The following is a 13,954-nucleotide window of genomic DNA, read 5'->3' on the forward strand; positions in this document are numbered from 1 at the left end:
CCACTAGAACGTTGCATGTTTTTCTTTTTGAAAGGGGTTTAGAATTTTTATTTTTTCAAATGATTTCGCAAGCAAAAGTCAAAGAATTTTTAATGGAAAGTTACTTTTTATATTTAGTATTTTTATATAAAATTTCTCTTAGATGACACAGAAAGATTGAAAATAATGTTCTAGAAGCACGCTTTTTTGTGTGCTTTTTTTGAAAGTTCTAAAAATTTACCATGTAACTAATGAATGTTGTAGAAAATATGCATTGTTTCGGGTATTAATTTGTAGAAAATTAAGTGTATTTTTAGACTGAGTTAATTACAAGTAAAATTCAAAATCTAGTACCTCTCTTGTGAATGTTTTTGAAGCTTCTAAAAAATAATATCTGTACGAATGGATTTTATAGAAAATGTACTGTGTACATTGTTTCAATCCATAAAAAGTTATAAATTAATTTCAAAATTTTAAATATTAATAGTATTTCAATTTCATAATTTGAATTTTTTAATTTGAATTGTCAATTATTTTAATTATTTGTGATTACGTTGAAGGTTTAATAAGAATAAAAATACACACATTTTTAGGAAGAAAAACGAATTAAAATAACAGTGAAATGGCATTTATAAACTAAAAAATTAGCTACAAATAATGCGAATTAATAATAAAAATGAAATAAACTATTTACTTTTTTAGAATGAAAAAAAACCTACTTAAAAAATAAAAAAAACGATTCCTCGTGGGATTAAAATCATAACTAAAGTATATTTTTTAGAAATAAAGCTGATTCATCTTGTATACATTAACCTATCATCGTCGTCTACTTCTTCAAAGAAAACCACTTTAAGAGAAATTTTTTGAAGATCATTAAAGTAAAACATAAAAATTTCGACATAAAATTCCAGTAAAAAAAAGAAAAAGAAAAACGTTCATATTTTACAATTAAAGAACATTTTTGTCCTTTTTTTTTGGAAGTTAAATTTAAACAAAATAAGAATTTCTTAGAAATCATTTTTATCATCCCACGTATCATTAAACACATATAGTGTGACATCATAAGGTAGGTAAATGTCACAACGACATAATGAAGCAAGAAATTGTGATGAAAAAATGTCACGATCCGGATGCAGTTAAAGACATTCGAATGTTTATTAATAGTTGTGTCATATTATCCATGAAAAATTGTTAGATTAATTATTAAATTTCATGGAAATTGTCGATGAAGTCATTGGATACGAGCCTTTAAATATAGATTTTATTTAAATAATATAAAACTTGTTATATTTTTCATAGTATAATGGAGGTCAAGAAGTAAAGAAATTAATAGCTAGTCACATTGAAACAATGGAGAACGGAAAAATCAGGAAAATCCATATAATAATATAGGATCAACTTTACGCCCAAAACCAGTTGTTGACAAAATAAATAATAATTTTAATTTCTTTTTAAAATATTAATTAAAATTTTAATTATGTTTCTCTTCATTTTTAAACATTAACTCGAATTTTTTAAAACATTTAATTGACTAATTGTTTTCAACTCTTCTCACCAATTTTTTACTTATACTTAATGATGAAACATTTTAAATTATTAATCAATTCATGTTTATATTATTTAAGACCAATTTAATAAATTAATTATATTAAGTTTTTAAAAATTAAAGCGTTTCAGTTTATTAGTTCGAAAATTTCAATTTATTATCTGTTGTATTGATGCTGGGAATTTCATTGATGATCCGATGTGATAAAAAGATATTTTAAATAAATTTTTGAACATTTTAGAGTATTTTTATAACAATATTAATGTAAAAAAGATTGTCTGGTATTACATTATATAGGGTTTTTGAAGAAATTTCCAAAAATAGTCAAAGAAACATTTGGTTTACGTTAATAATAAAGTGTAAGAGATTCCTAGGAAAAGTAAATTCTTGGTACAGAAAATGAAAGTGGGGAAAGCAAAAATTCTTTCATGATGATGACGTTACGGAAATCAGTATGCTTTTTGCAACATTTTTAAACTAACGACCTTGACAAGAACGTTAATTACTATTCCTCAGATCCTACCACGCTTAGTTTACGTAACTTATCACCCCCCTCATCTCTGAGCTCGCATGAAGATTACACTTAAAGTTTTCTCGATTTTTTTTCGTTAAAAGATTATTAATAATTGAAATAATAATAATCTTTTTCTTTAAATTTTTATTGTTTATAGTACTGTAAACACTTTTTATCTTTCTATTGTAAAGACTATTTTGACGTTTTAGAGGGGAGAGTTTCTCAGGTCGAGTGCATTAATATCTTGTCCTAGTTTGTATTCCGCTGTCTATAGTCACGAATCATAAAATTGAAGGTGTGAAAATTGTGGTTGGTTTAAAATTACATGTGATATTTTTCCCCCATGTGTTTTACCCGGTTTTGAACTAAAACATTTTAATTTGATGTGAATTTTACTGATTTACTATTGGATTTTTGAAAATTCTTCCATATTTATCATATAAAAAATAAAAAAAACATTCTTATTTGAACAAAAAAATTACCATTTGAAGCAAAAGAATGTTTATTCTTATAAGTTTAACGTATGAGAATCGTGTACAAGTTGAATAGTATATACTTTATCACATAGACCTTCTGACATGTAGAGGCCCCATATGGAAGAGAACTCGTATTTTAAATTCAAGGGGACTGTGGCCTAAATTTTTAACCTAGTCCCAATGAAAAGGTGCATTTTAAATGACCCCAACAAGATTCATGATTTCGTCAATCGTGTTGAAACCTCCAAATGCACCCTCGAATTTACCCTCTTCTAATTATTATATTAAATTGTTAATACATAAAAGTACTATTTTCAGCCCTCAAATGTATATCCTTTTACAAATTTTTAAGGCATGAAATATACTTTTTAGCCCTCATATCGTAGGCACAAATTTTAAATTTTATTTTAGGCAATACGCAAATCTCAACCTGCTTGCCCCTCTTGATTTATGCAAGAGGAGAGATTAGGCTGTAAATATTATCAAAGAACTAATAATAATTAATAATTAATTAAGAGAAAAATTACATGATTGTATTCATAATCAAAGAATGATTGAATTTTTTTGTGATTCAAGTCACGGATATTCAAACAACAGATGTCATACATCACGGAAATCTTTAGGCCCATCTTTGATACTTTCACCCACGTATTTTTATAACAAAGAATATGGTCAGTGATTTCTTATGAACTTTGACCCTTTCTTAGACTAGCAACAAAACAAACCGCTGTCTACAGTCAAGGGTACATCCACAAATCATTTCCTGAAAACACGGATCTTGAACTGGTTTTGAATTGTAAGATTTGGGGGTGTCTTGTTAGTAATTTTACGTTTCAATAAAGTTCAATTGGGACTAGGCACGGTTAATAATCACATGAGATGGATAATGAGGGTCAGAGGATGAGAAAATGTATTTTACAAACCCAATTATTTTTGCTTGGGTTAAGGGGGTTATTTTAACTTAAAGAATCGTGTATAATTCTTAATTTCTCTAAGAAACATTCTTAAAATTCTTGAATTATAAATAAAGTTGTTAATAAAACCAGTTAATGTGAATTCTTCGTTTTCATTTTTCTTGTCGTCTTCTTCTTCATCATCGTTTTACTCTAATTCGTGACGTAGAATGGCCAAAATGACTATTGAGCCAATAAAAAACAAATATATCTTACTGTAATTTATCATCAGCTTCATCATCTCTTAATCCTTCCTCTTCTTCTTCTTCCGTTCATTATAGAGTAGAGAAAATAAACGCTAATAAATGCTTTATTAAGGATTTCGTATTTCTCAAATCATTAATTTTCTTCAACTTAATTACCATTTTCATAATAAACTCATAATACTGTAATTATTATAAATTAAAATATTTTATTACAACATTTATCTTAATTAGATTTTGTTTTCATTTCTATTTCTTTAATTAATTCGTGATTCATCCCGATCGAAATTTGCATATCCGGTACCGCCCAAATCGTTTGTAAATTAAACAATACCATCGTGTGTTTTTTTTAAGTACAAAATAATATTTTGTGTAAATAAAATTACAAATTAACTGTAGTTATTTTAAGAAAAATTATCTTTAAAAAAATTCCATTTTTAGATGAAGTTTTCTTGATGGTAAAGGAGATTTCCATCAATTTGGATTGATAGTTTATTGTTTTAGTCACGGTAATCAATTGTGAAAATCAATAATAAGTGAATATTCTTTGTCAAAAATACGTTTAATGTTGTTTTCTTTGTTCTTCTAATAATTTCTTTTCTTAGAAATCCAGAACGTTCAAGGAGTTCTCCTTGAAACTTCACTTTTCTATCGATTTTAAATCATTAAAACATGAAATTATCTTCCAAAAAAATTAAAAAGTACAAAATTTAAATTGTAAATTTTACTCCGGTATATAATTTAATTACTTTCCTTTAATTTAAAATCGAATTTTTAGTAAGAGAGATGAAGCGTATTAAAATGGAAGTATTGAGGAAGAAATGATGTTTCTTACAAATTTAATGTGAAATTTTAATATTCCGAGATGTCAGCGAAGTAATTTAATCTTCTTTTTAAAAATTTTTTTTTTTATTTGATAAGAACAATAAGGCAATTATAAAATGGTATAACAATGCGTTATTTATGATAGAACAAAGTGAAGCTGTGGAGTAAAATGCCGGAAGCCATAGAGTAAAACGGAAAATACAGATGATAATCGTCAACTGACGTCATTGAGGAAAGTCGTATATATCCCTCCGATTGCCCGAGGGTGATCATCTGTGAAAGTATACCATTGTTATATCGAGAGATGAAAATTAGGGCATTCCTATGACGATGTGTATCGTCCTTGTTTACCATGTACGGATTCCGGATCTCTGGGTGTGGCCAAGGACAGATGTCACAAGGTATTGACCTACATCAACTCACCGATTTTTCCGCACATTTGATTTCTCTATCGAAAATGACGTCATTCCGGTCATTGTTAACACACGATATTACTTTCGTTAAGCCGGGTTCAACTTACTCTTTGTTGAGGTTCTTGGATTGGGTTCTTTGTACCCGATCGGGTATCACCACTGTCGAGCTGTCAATAAGTTAATCATAAAATTTAATTTATTTAAATGATTTCTACGATTGTATATCTTTGACATCTTATCTTTTAATACAGGCTATATATACATTTCTATGGAATTTAATTGAGGACCTTCACGACAATGTATAAAAACTTCACGGCAATGGAATTTTTAATGATAAAACTATAAAATTATGTCATTTGAAATGTTTTTTGATGAAATTTTTAATTGTTTAAATGAAATTTCCTTAATAAAATTTACAATAATTTCACATCGTTGTTAAGAATTTTCGCGGGTGGTATTACAAAATATCTATTATTAAATGTAAATTTACAAGATTTTAAAGAAAGGATTAATAAATTTTAATTAAACATTATAGAATTTCTTTGAATAGAATAAAAATTCAAATTGTTCTAGTTAAAATTTAAGAAAAAAAATAAAAGAAAGAAAATTGGACGTCGTGCTGTCCTTGACCTCATTAATTCATACTAAATTTTCATTTGTTTAACCTTAAATACTTTTAGGTGTTATGGTGACAGGAAGAGGTAGACTTTAAGCAAACGTCAATCAAATTAAACACTCTTCTGGCCCTTGACCCTTTTAACTTCACATCAATTTTTTTTTCTTCTTTGCTTTCTCCGCATCAAATCTCCAAGTTGATGCTGATGATAATGTCTTTATCAACTATATCATTGACTAAAAAAGATTCGAGTTTTTAAACTTGCAATTGTTGAAATTAAACGTTTCTTTCTTTTCTTTTCTTCTTACAAAATTATAAAAAAACTAAAATTACAAGATTTTTAAATTATAATTTTACACGTTTTTAAATCACATTTTTACAACGATTTTAATTATAAATTTCTTGGCTTTTTAAACCACAATTTTACAGGTTTTTTAATTACAACCCCCTATAAAGTTTTAACTAATTTTACAAATATATAATTAAAAATATGAAAAAGTTTTTATTATAATTTTACACGTTTTTTTAAAAAACACAGTTTTATACATTTTCAATTATAGATTTTTAAAACTTTAATCACGCGGTTTTAACAATAATTTTCATAACATTTAAATCACAATTTTGTACACTTTTTAATTAAAATTTTATAAGATTTTACACCACATGTTAAGAAAATTTGTAAGGATTTTTGCAAAAAAAAAACACAAGAAAATACAAGAAACATATCCCAGCATGTGATTATTTCATATTAAAACATTACCAAGTTACATACCATTACGATTTCACAATATTAATTAATTTAAAAATAAATAACCTCAATATATTCTAACAAATTACATAAAAAAATTTAAGTTTCTATACGCGTGTTCACGTACAATTCTTGTATAGAAAGAAATCCCTTCCCCTAAAAACCTCGTTTGCCTTATCGCTCCACCAATTTCCCTACATTCAAGGTAAAGAATAAAAGAAGTTATTTACGAATTTTCCGTAATATTTAATTGTGTATAAAAGTGTTTAGAAGTCCATACAAATAACCGCACCCGTCACGAAAAGTAGAGCAAACGTCACGTGTTTTACATATAGATATTGTTAATTCTTAATTATTTTATATAAAGAAAGTGACAGTACTCCATCACGTATACAACACATTAGCAACGGTCTTACATACAAACGAACTCTCGTATCATCAAGGATTTGGGTTGCTTTTAGTTCTCTCCTTTTTCGTCATGCACTATCTATTTCGTAATTTAAATCATAGTTATTTACACGCTCACTCTTTTGAAATTGCAGTTTTTTTTTTTAACATTTTTATTAAATGTCTAAGCTACAAAATACAACTTTATTTGTGTTTAGAATACATAATTTTGCATAGATTTATTTAAAATTATAAAATATAGATTTAACTTTTAATCTTACAGAATCAAACTATTAATATAAAATGCTTAGAATAATGTTATAAGGATTGTAATAAAGCTATAGTGGATAGAACAAAGCTATAATGTGTACAATAAAACTCGATAGTCTGTAGTTAAAACTATAATTTACAGAGTAAAATTAATCTATAGGAATAAATTTAATTTACAGAATAAAATTATGATCTATAGAATAAGATTACTATCATCAGAATAATGCTTAAAATAAGAGTATAAAATAAATCCATTATCTACAGAATAAAATCATTTTAATTGTGTTTTTAGAAGGTTTTTTCCATCATAAATTTACATATTTTTAAAGCACAATTTAACTGGATTTATAATCTTGTTTAACGTGTAAAGAATAAAACTATAATCTTTAGATAACACTAATCTATAGCATAAAATTATAATTAACATAATTTTTTAATTTCAAAAATAATTTCCAAATCAAATACATAAAAAAAAAAAATATTATTTGAAATAAATTTTTAAAAATAAAATTTTAAATTCAGATTAAAGATTTAGAAATATATATATATTTTTTATTGTATAATAAAACAATAAATATGTAATAATAATTCTACTATTCTTTACGTACTTTAACCTAATTGAATATTTGACAAAGCGTGACCGTTTACGTCACTTATTGCGTGACAATTGTGTGATTAGGTCAAAGATGGTAAAAATTCATAAATTTGTGGTTATATTATTATTTTTTTAAAAAATTAAAATTTCATTTAAGAATTTGTGCGAAAATTTCTATTTAATCCGTACAGACAAACGGACGGCTTATTTATATATATTCATTCAAGATTTTCTAAGTTGTAGGATGCATTTTTATAATATTTTTTGAATAAATTTGATATGAGAAGACGAGAAAATCATGCTAAACACTGCAAAAATATGAACATCAATTGAATTCATCTCCATAAGAACTCTTCATAGACTTTTATGAAGATTTTGAAGAAAGAGATAAAACATATGAAGAGAGAGGATAATAAAGAATTTTCATGACGTGAAAGGATGAAGAAGAATTCCTATGAAGAGAGAGGATGACGAACTCTTTAAGAATTCTTTATATAAGTGCAATTTCTTTGTTATAAAATGATGATGATGATGATAAAATTATACAATTTTAATATTTATATTTAATTTTAAAAAATATGTTTATATTATATTATATTATATATATAAATATAGTCGTATCTCTTTACAAAAGTACAACAGTTAGTTTTGTAGGTAAATAGACTTTGTAAAGTATCTTGTCTGACTAGAGCAAGCCATTTTCTGAACTACGTGCCCTTCTGCACGTATTCTCCCGTCACGTGACCGAAATGTAAATGTCAATTCTGCAGAATTGAAGCACCTGTTAATATTATTTATTCACTACATTTTTTATTTATGAAATATTTAAATATTTTAAAGGATAAAATTTAAATTTTAAAAATAAAATCTTATATATGTAACTTGAAGGACAGGAGAAGGTGATGTAATTCAAATAGGGGCGTTAGGAAAAGAAGAAAAAGAAAAAAAAAGAGCCAAATTGATGATTCTCACGAAACGAATGAGAAAACGAAAGTGGACCTCTATGCTCTTATATGGGGATTACCCCAAATTCCAACGTGGAGCCTCTTAACATTATCTATCTCATCTAACCTGCAGCTTGTAGGAACTAAGCTTCTTGGGGGTGATTTTTTTCATCTTCCTCTCCCCCCTCGATTTTATTGAGTATTTATTTATATCCAAAGGTCGTTAATTAATCTTTCATTTTATACTTATAAAATATTTAATTTTTTATTGTATTTAAAGTTAAAATATTTATTAAGTAAATATTTATTAAGTAAAGTAAATTAATTATACAGTATAATGAACTTCATTAAAAAGATTTCAATTAATTCTCATGAAAAAATATTTAAAAATGTGTTTATACATTTTATATTAATTTTATTTAATTACAGTTAATTCATGTTAAACATGCATTTTTTTAAATTAAGTAAATAAAAAAATTTTAAGTAAAAATTAAAGCAAATAATTGATAAATTTACAGTAATTAAAATTATAAATATAAATTACAATAATAAGTTATTGGATGACGAACTCTTTAAGAATTCTTTATATAAGTATATATATTCTTTATATATATTCATTCAAGATTTTCTAAGTTGTAGGATGCATTTTTATAATTTTTTTTGAATAAATTTGATATGAGAAGACGAGAAAATCATGCTAAACATTGCAAAAATATGAACATCAATTGAATTCATCTCCATAAGAACTCTTCATAGACTTTTATGAAGATTTTGAAGAAAGAGATAAAACATATGAAGAGAGAGGATAATAAAGAATTTTCATGACGTGAAAGGATGAAGAAGAATTCCTATGAAGAGAGAGGATGACGAACTCTTTAAGAATTCATATTGATATAAGTTAAAATTATTTTTTAAATAAAATAAAATATATTTACATTAACTAACTTGCATTTTATTTGCATAATTGAGGTATAAAGAATTTATATATTTCAAAATTTCTCTTAAAAATATACTTTAAAATATGGGGAAATGTTTAATTATATTTTTAAACATTATTTTTAAGTAAAATAAATTAAAACATACATTTTTTAAAAATTAAAATAAATAGAAATTCGTCATGTTTAATCTACTTTCTAATCTCTTGCATATGTTGTAGATAAGTTATGGATAAAGATAGAAATCTATGAATTTCACAACCATTTTTCCTAGTGGAAAAGAGTGAAATATTTGAAGATATCATGTAAAATCTCTAGAAAAAAATAGTTATAAATGTCTATTTACGTAACAGAAATCAATATTCGTGTGGCACACATCCTTGACTTAATGCCACGTGGTTATAAAGCAATAACATATCTCACAAAAGAATATTATTTTATCTCGAAGGTCGAAAGAATAGCGCCGAGACGAGGAAAATATTAATACCATTAACTCACACAAGATCTATTATTAAAGAACGTTGCCCCTTCTTGATAGATCTTCATCCGCTCTTTGCATTGGTTCATATGTTTATGACGTATAAAGTGATGTAAGAGTTGAGTAAATCTTTAAATCTGCCACGAAAACAATTATGTAAAATTAGAAAATTATGCAAGAAAATATGTCGTAAAAAGTTCTAAATGTTTAAATTATTTTAATAAATTGATATCTTGTGAAAAATCTTACAGGAAATCAATAGATTTCATATAGGATTTTTCGTAATACCAGTTCTACAAGGGACGTTCTGCTTTTCTTTTTGGGAGTTGTAGAAGGAAGATTTATCATTTTTCACCATTTATTCTACCCCGCCCTATGTGAAAGTATGTTTTTACAATGGCAGAGGGTACTTTCCACTTAAGTAAAATATTTCGAAACATATATTATAGTGGGGTGTTAGCCTTTACTACTTATGTCATGAATATTTAGATAGGGTCATCGAATTGCTACTTAGAAATATTATGAAAAATATATAAAATGGATTTCCCCAGAACATTAATTTATGAAAATATATGAAGTATGTACTTGAAACAGGATCTTTTTTGGTTTTGCAACGTACAGAAGCGAAATTCTTTATGCATATTTCAGGAGATTTAAATGTTAGAGTATGTAAATTAGTTTCCGCTTAAATTTGGAGTTTGAAAACTGTGTTTTTGTGAAAATGCAATGGGATATTTGCAAGAAATTGGATTCATATTAAGATGTCAATGGCAAACAATTACTGTATGGTCCATTTTAATCGTATATATTTTAATTTAAAACAATCTAAATTTTAAAAAATAATAGAATTTTAAACGATTTAAAATATTTTTTCTTGATAAGAAGCTGAAATAATATTCAAAATGGTGTCTAAAATAGTAAAATATTTGCGTATACCTTTAGTTTTAACCTTAATGTATTGTTTTAATAATGATATTAAGAATTAAAGTTTAAGTCATAAAACATTTTATTTTTCTAAATGATAAAGCACAAAATTATCATTTTTAAAGCTCATAATTCTAAACTTATGTAACGTCATAAGAGTAAGGAGAATGAATTGTTTTTAAAACTATATTTATGCAAAATAATCATGATTAGCTTAACATTAATTAGATTTAAATATCATATTTATTAAATATGTTTAAATGTATTTAGCGGTAAAACCCCGATAATGTTTTTCTGATGTAATCTTTCATTACTCGCCTACTTTTATATCTTCCAATGACTTAATGAAGATACTCTGAATATGTTAATTAACTGGTGTCCTTGATTAAATATCCTGAAACACAACATCATTACGTATGGATTTATATATATTACAGTAAATATTTACAATAAAATCTTAATAAAATAAATTCTGAAATGAGTTACATTCGTGAAGTACCTTCATCGTCCGAAATGATCTTAGGAATAAATTTGGCAGTTTCGCCCCTAATCACGTGACTTTCTGCGTATATAAAATACTAATTATATGCAATTCGTCATCTTATATATTAATTATGTAGATTGTATCTAGCGAAGGCAATCTTAAATTTTTTGTAGTAAGAAGAAGATGAAGTACCTTACGTTGCAAACTCAGCAAAATGTAAATTTTTGTCCATAAATGGTAGCAAATTTAAATTCTATAAAAGAAAAAAAGATTAAAAAGTTTATTTTAATAATGTTTTAAAGAGATATAATAAGCCTTGAAACGGAATTCCCTGTAGACTGCCTACTTTAGTACTGTTTTCATACGCCCTTATGGTAAAGGCGTGGTTCCAGATGTCTAGGTCAATGATGACTAGTCCAAAGACAAATATTACATTTTCACAAAATATTTAAAATTTTTTAAACGAAAATTTAATTAAAAAATTGTAAAAAATGTATTTATTTTTTAATTATAAAATTTTATATCTAATTTTTGCAATTCGAAAGATAAATAATAATAATTTTTATAATTAAATGAATGATTTTTATTTTTAAACATGTTGCAAAATCATTTTAAATGATTAAACTAATTTTTTTTATTCATTTGATTCATTATATAGGCCTACATTATTTTTTAAAAAGATTTTATGCTAAAAATGACAAAAAACCCATTTAAAATGGCAAAAAATCATATTTTTCTGGACGATTTTCTAACGAAAAAAATTAATTTATGAATGAAAATTAATGAATATTAACTCGGAAAATATTTTAAAAATTTTTAAATGTATACATTTAACATTTAAGGTGGGTTATTTTTTGGAAAATTAAAATAAATAACCACGTGTTAGCACTTGATGAGGGTGGAGGAGGATTATCAGAAGACATTCTTCGATTATTAATGTCCTCTTTCTTTCTGTTTATTTAAAGGGAGTTTTTTGTGTGTTTTTAGAATAGGATGTAAAGGTCACTATACCTAATTGTGCACTTATTCGAATCAAATCTGGAGGTCAAGAATAACAAAATACAAGGACAAACTACATCTTTTCCACAATGTTCTCAACATAAATTTACATGTTAATTAATTTAAAAAATATCTTTCTTAGTTTTTAACTTTAAAACTTTAATTATATTTATTTAAAATAAAGATTTAAATCTAGATTTATTATAAAAATTTGTGAGAGATGACGTAGTTTCTTATGATGACGCATAAAAATCTCGATCGAGTCACGGAGTTGTCTATATGTATGTCACCAAGTTGTCATCGTTATGTTTGAATTTTGAAGAAAATTATTTAATTAATTAATCTATTAATTATTTAATTAAATTAACATTATATTTTTAATGATAATTAAATCTTATTTTTTAAAACAATAATTTAAAAAAATCAGAATTAGTTATAAGAACTGCTTCAAGGTTAATAAAAAAAATTGAATTTAAAATATAATTTAATTTAATAATTTATAAATAAAAGTTTGGATTTTTAGTAATTTTGGCTATTTTTTTACGTTTTCATAGAACAAAGGATAAATTGGATATTTTATTTATTAATTTTTAATAATTAAATCTATAAAAAATAATTAATTAAATAATTTTACTTTAAATTAAAATTTTGTATAAAATTTTAATAATTAACAATTGAAAAATATATTATAAAAAAATTAAAATATAACCAAATTTTACATAGTCCAAGCACAATTAATAAAAATGTAATTAAAATTAAGTTTTTATATAATAAATTCAAAAAGATATATAAGAAATTTAAAAAGTTGCCATAGACTCCTAGCACTTTAAAAGTGATTTATAAATAAATAAATAATTAAATTATAAAATAAAATATTTAATTATAATATTTTTATATTTAAAAGTTTAATTATAAACATTTTTATTAAATATCTTTAATAGGATATTAAATAAAAATAATTTTTATTACGTCTAGTGTATGTAAATATGTTTATGAATTTATCCAGTTTCATTATTTATAAAAACAAAATTTTTAAATGAATAAATAAATAAATAAATATATATATATATATATATATATATAATTTTTTATATTATATTATATACTTATATACATATAATGAATAATTTTAGAAGGATATTTTATAACTAATGCCCCCATTTACAATTGATGGATACGTGAGATAAAACCTATTTAACAGTCCTTAAAAGTAAAAAAAACTAAATAATTTTTTATTATTTTTAAGAAAATAAAATTATAGAAGGGTTTTCCCAATTGTTTGACGTCATTAGGTAATCATTTTATTTTTTTGAAGGCAAGAAATTTGGTAGTTTCGATCGTGTTTACCTTGACATGACGATGACACGGGGTCAAAATATACGTCCAAAACTTTGACCATTTTATAATTACGTAGGGTCCTTACATAAGAATTGAATATATAAAGGATATTTTATGAAATTATGTGACAAATTTGATTATATAATACACCATAAGTTACGTACGTAACGTATTGTTCTATAGATAAATTGTGTACTTTATATATTACATATATATATATGATATACACAGATACAGGTAATTATATAAAAACTTTATATAATTTTAGTTGGTTTACATGTATAGGAATGAGTATAATAGCAGAAACAACCTTTTCCTTCCGTTTGC

Source organism: Centruroides vittatus, unplaced genomic scaffold, assembly GCF_030686945.1.
Source record: "Centruroides vittatus isolate TY-2023 unplaced genomic scaffold, ASM3068694v2 contig_355, whole genome shotgun sequence".
NCBI classification, from domain to species: Eukaryota; Metazoa; Arthropoda; class Arachnida; order Scorpiones; family Buthidae; genus Centruroides; species Centruroides vittatus.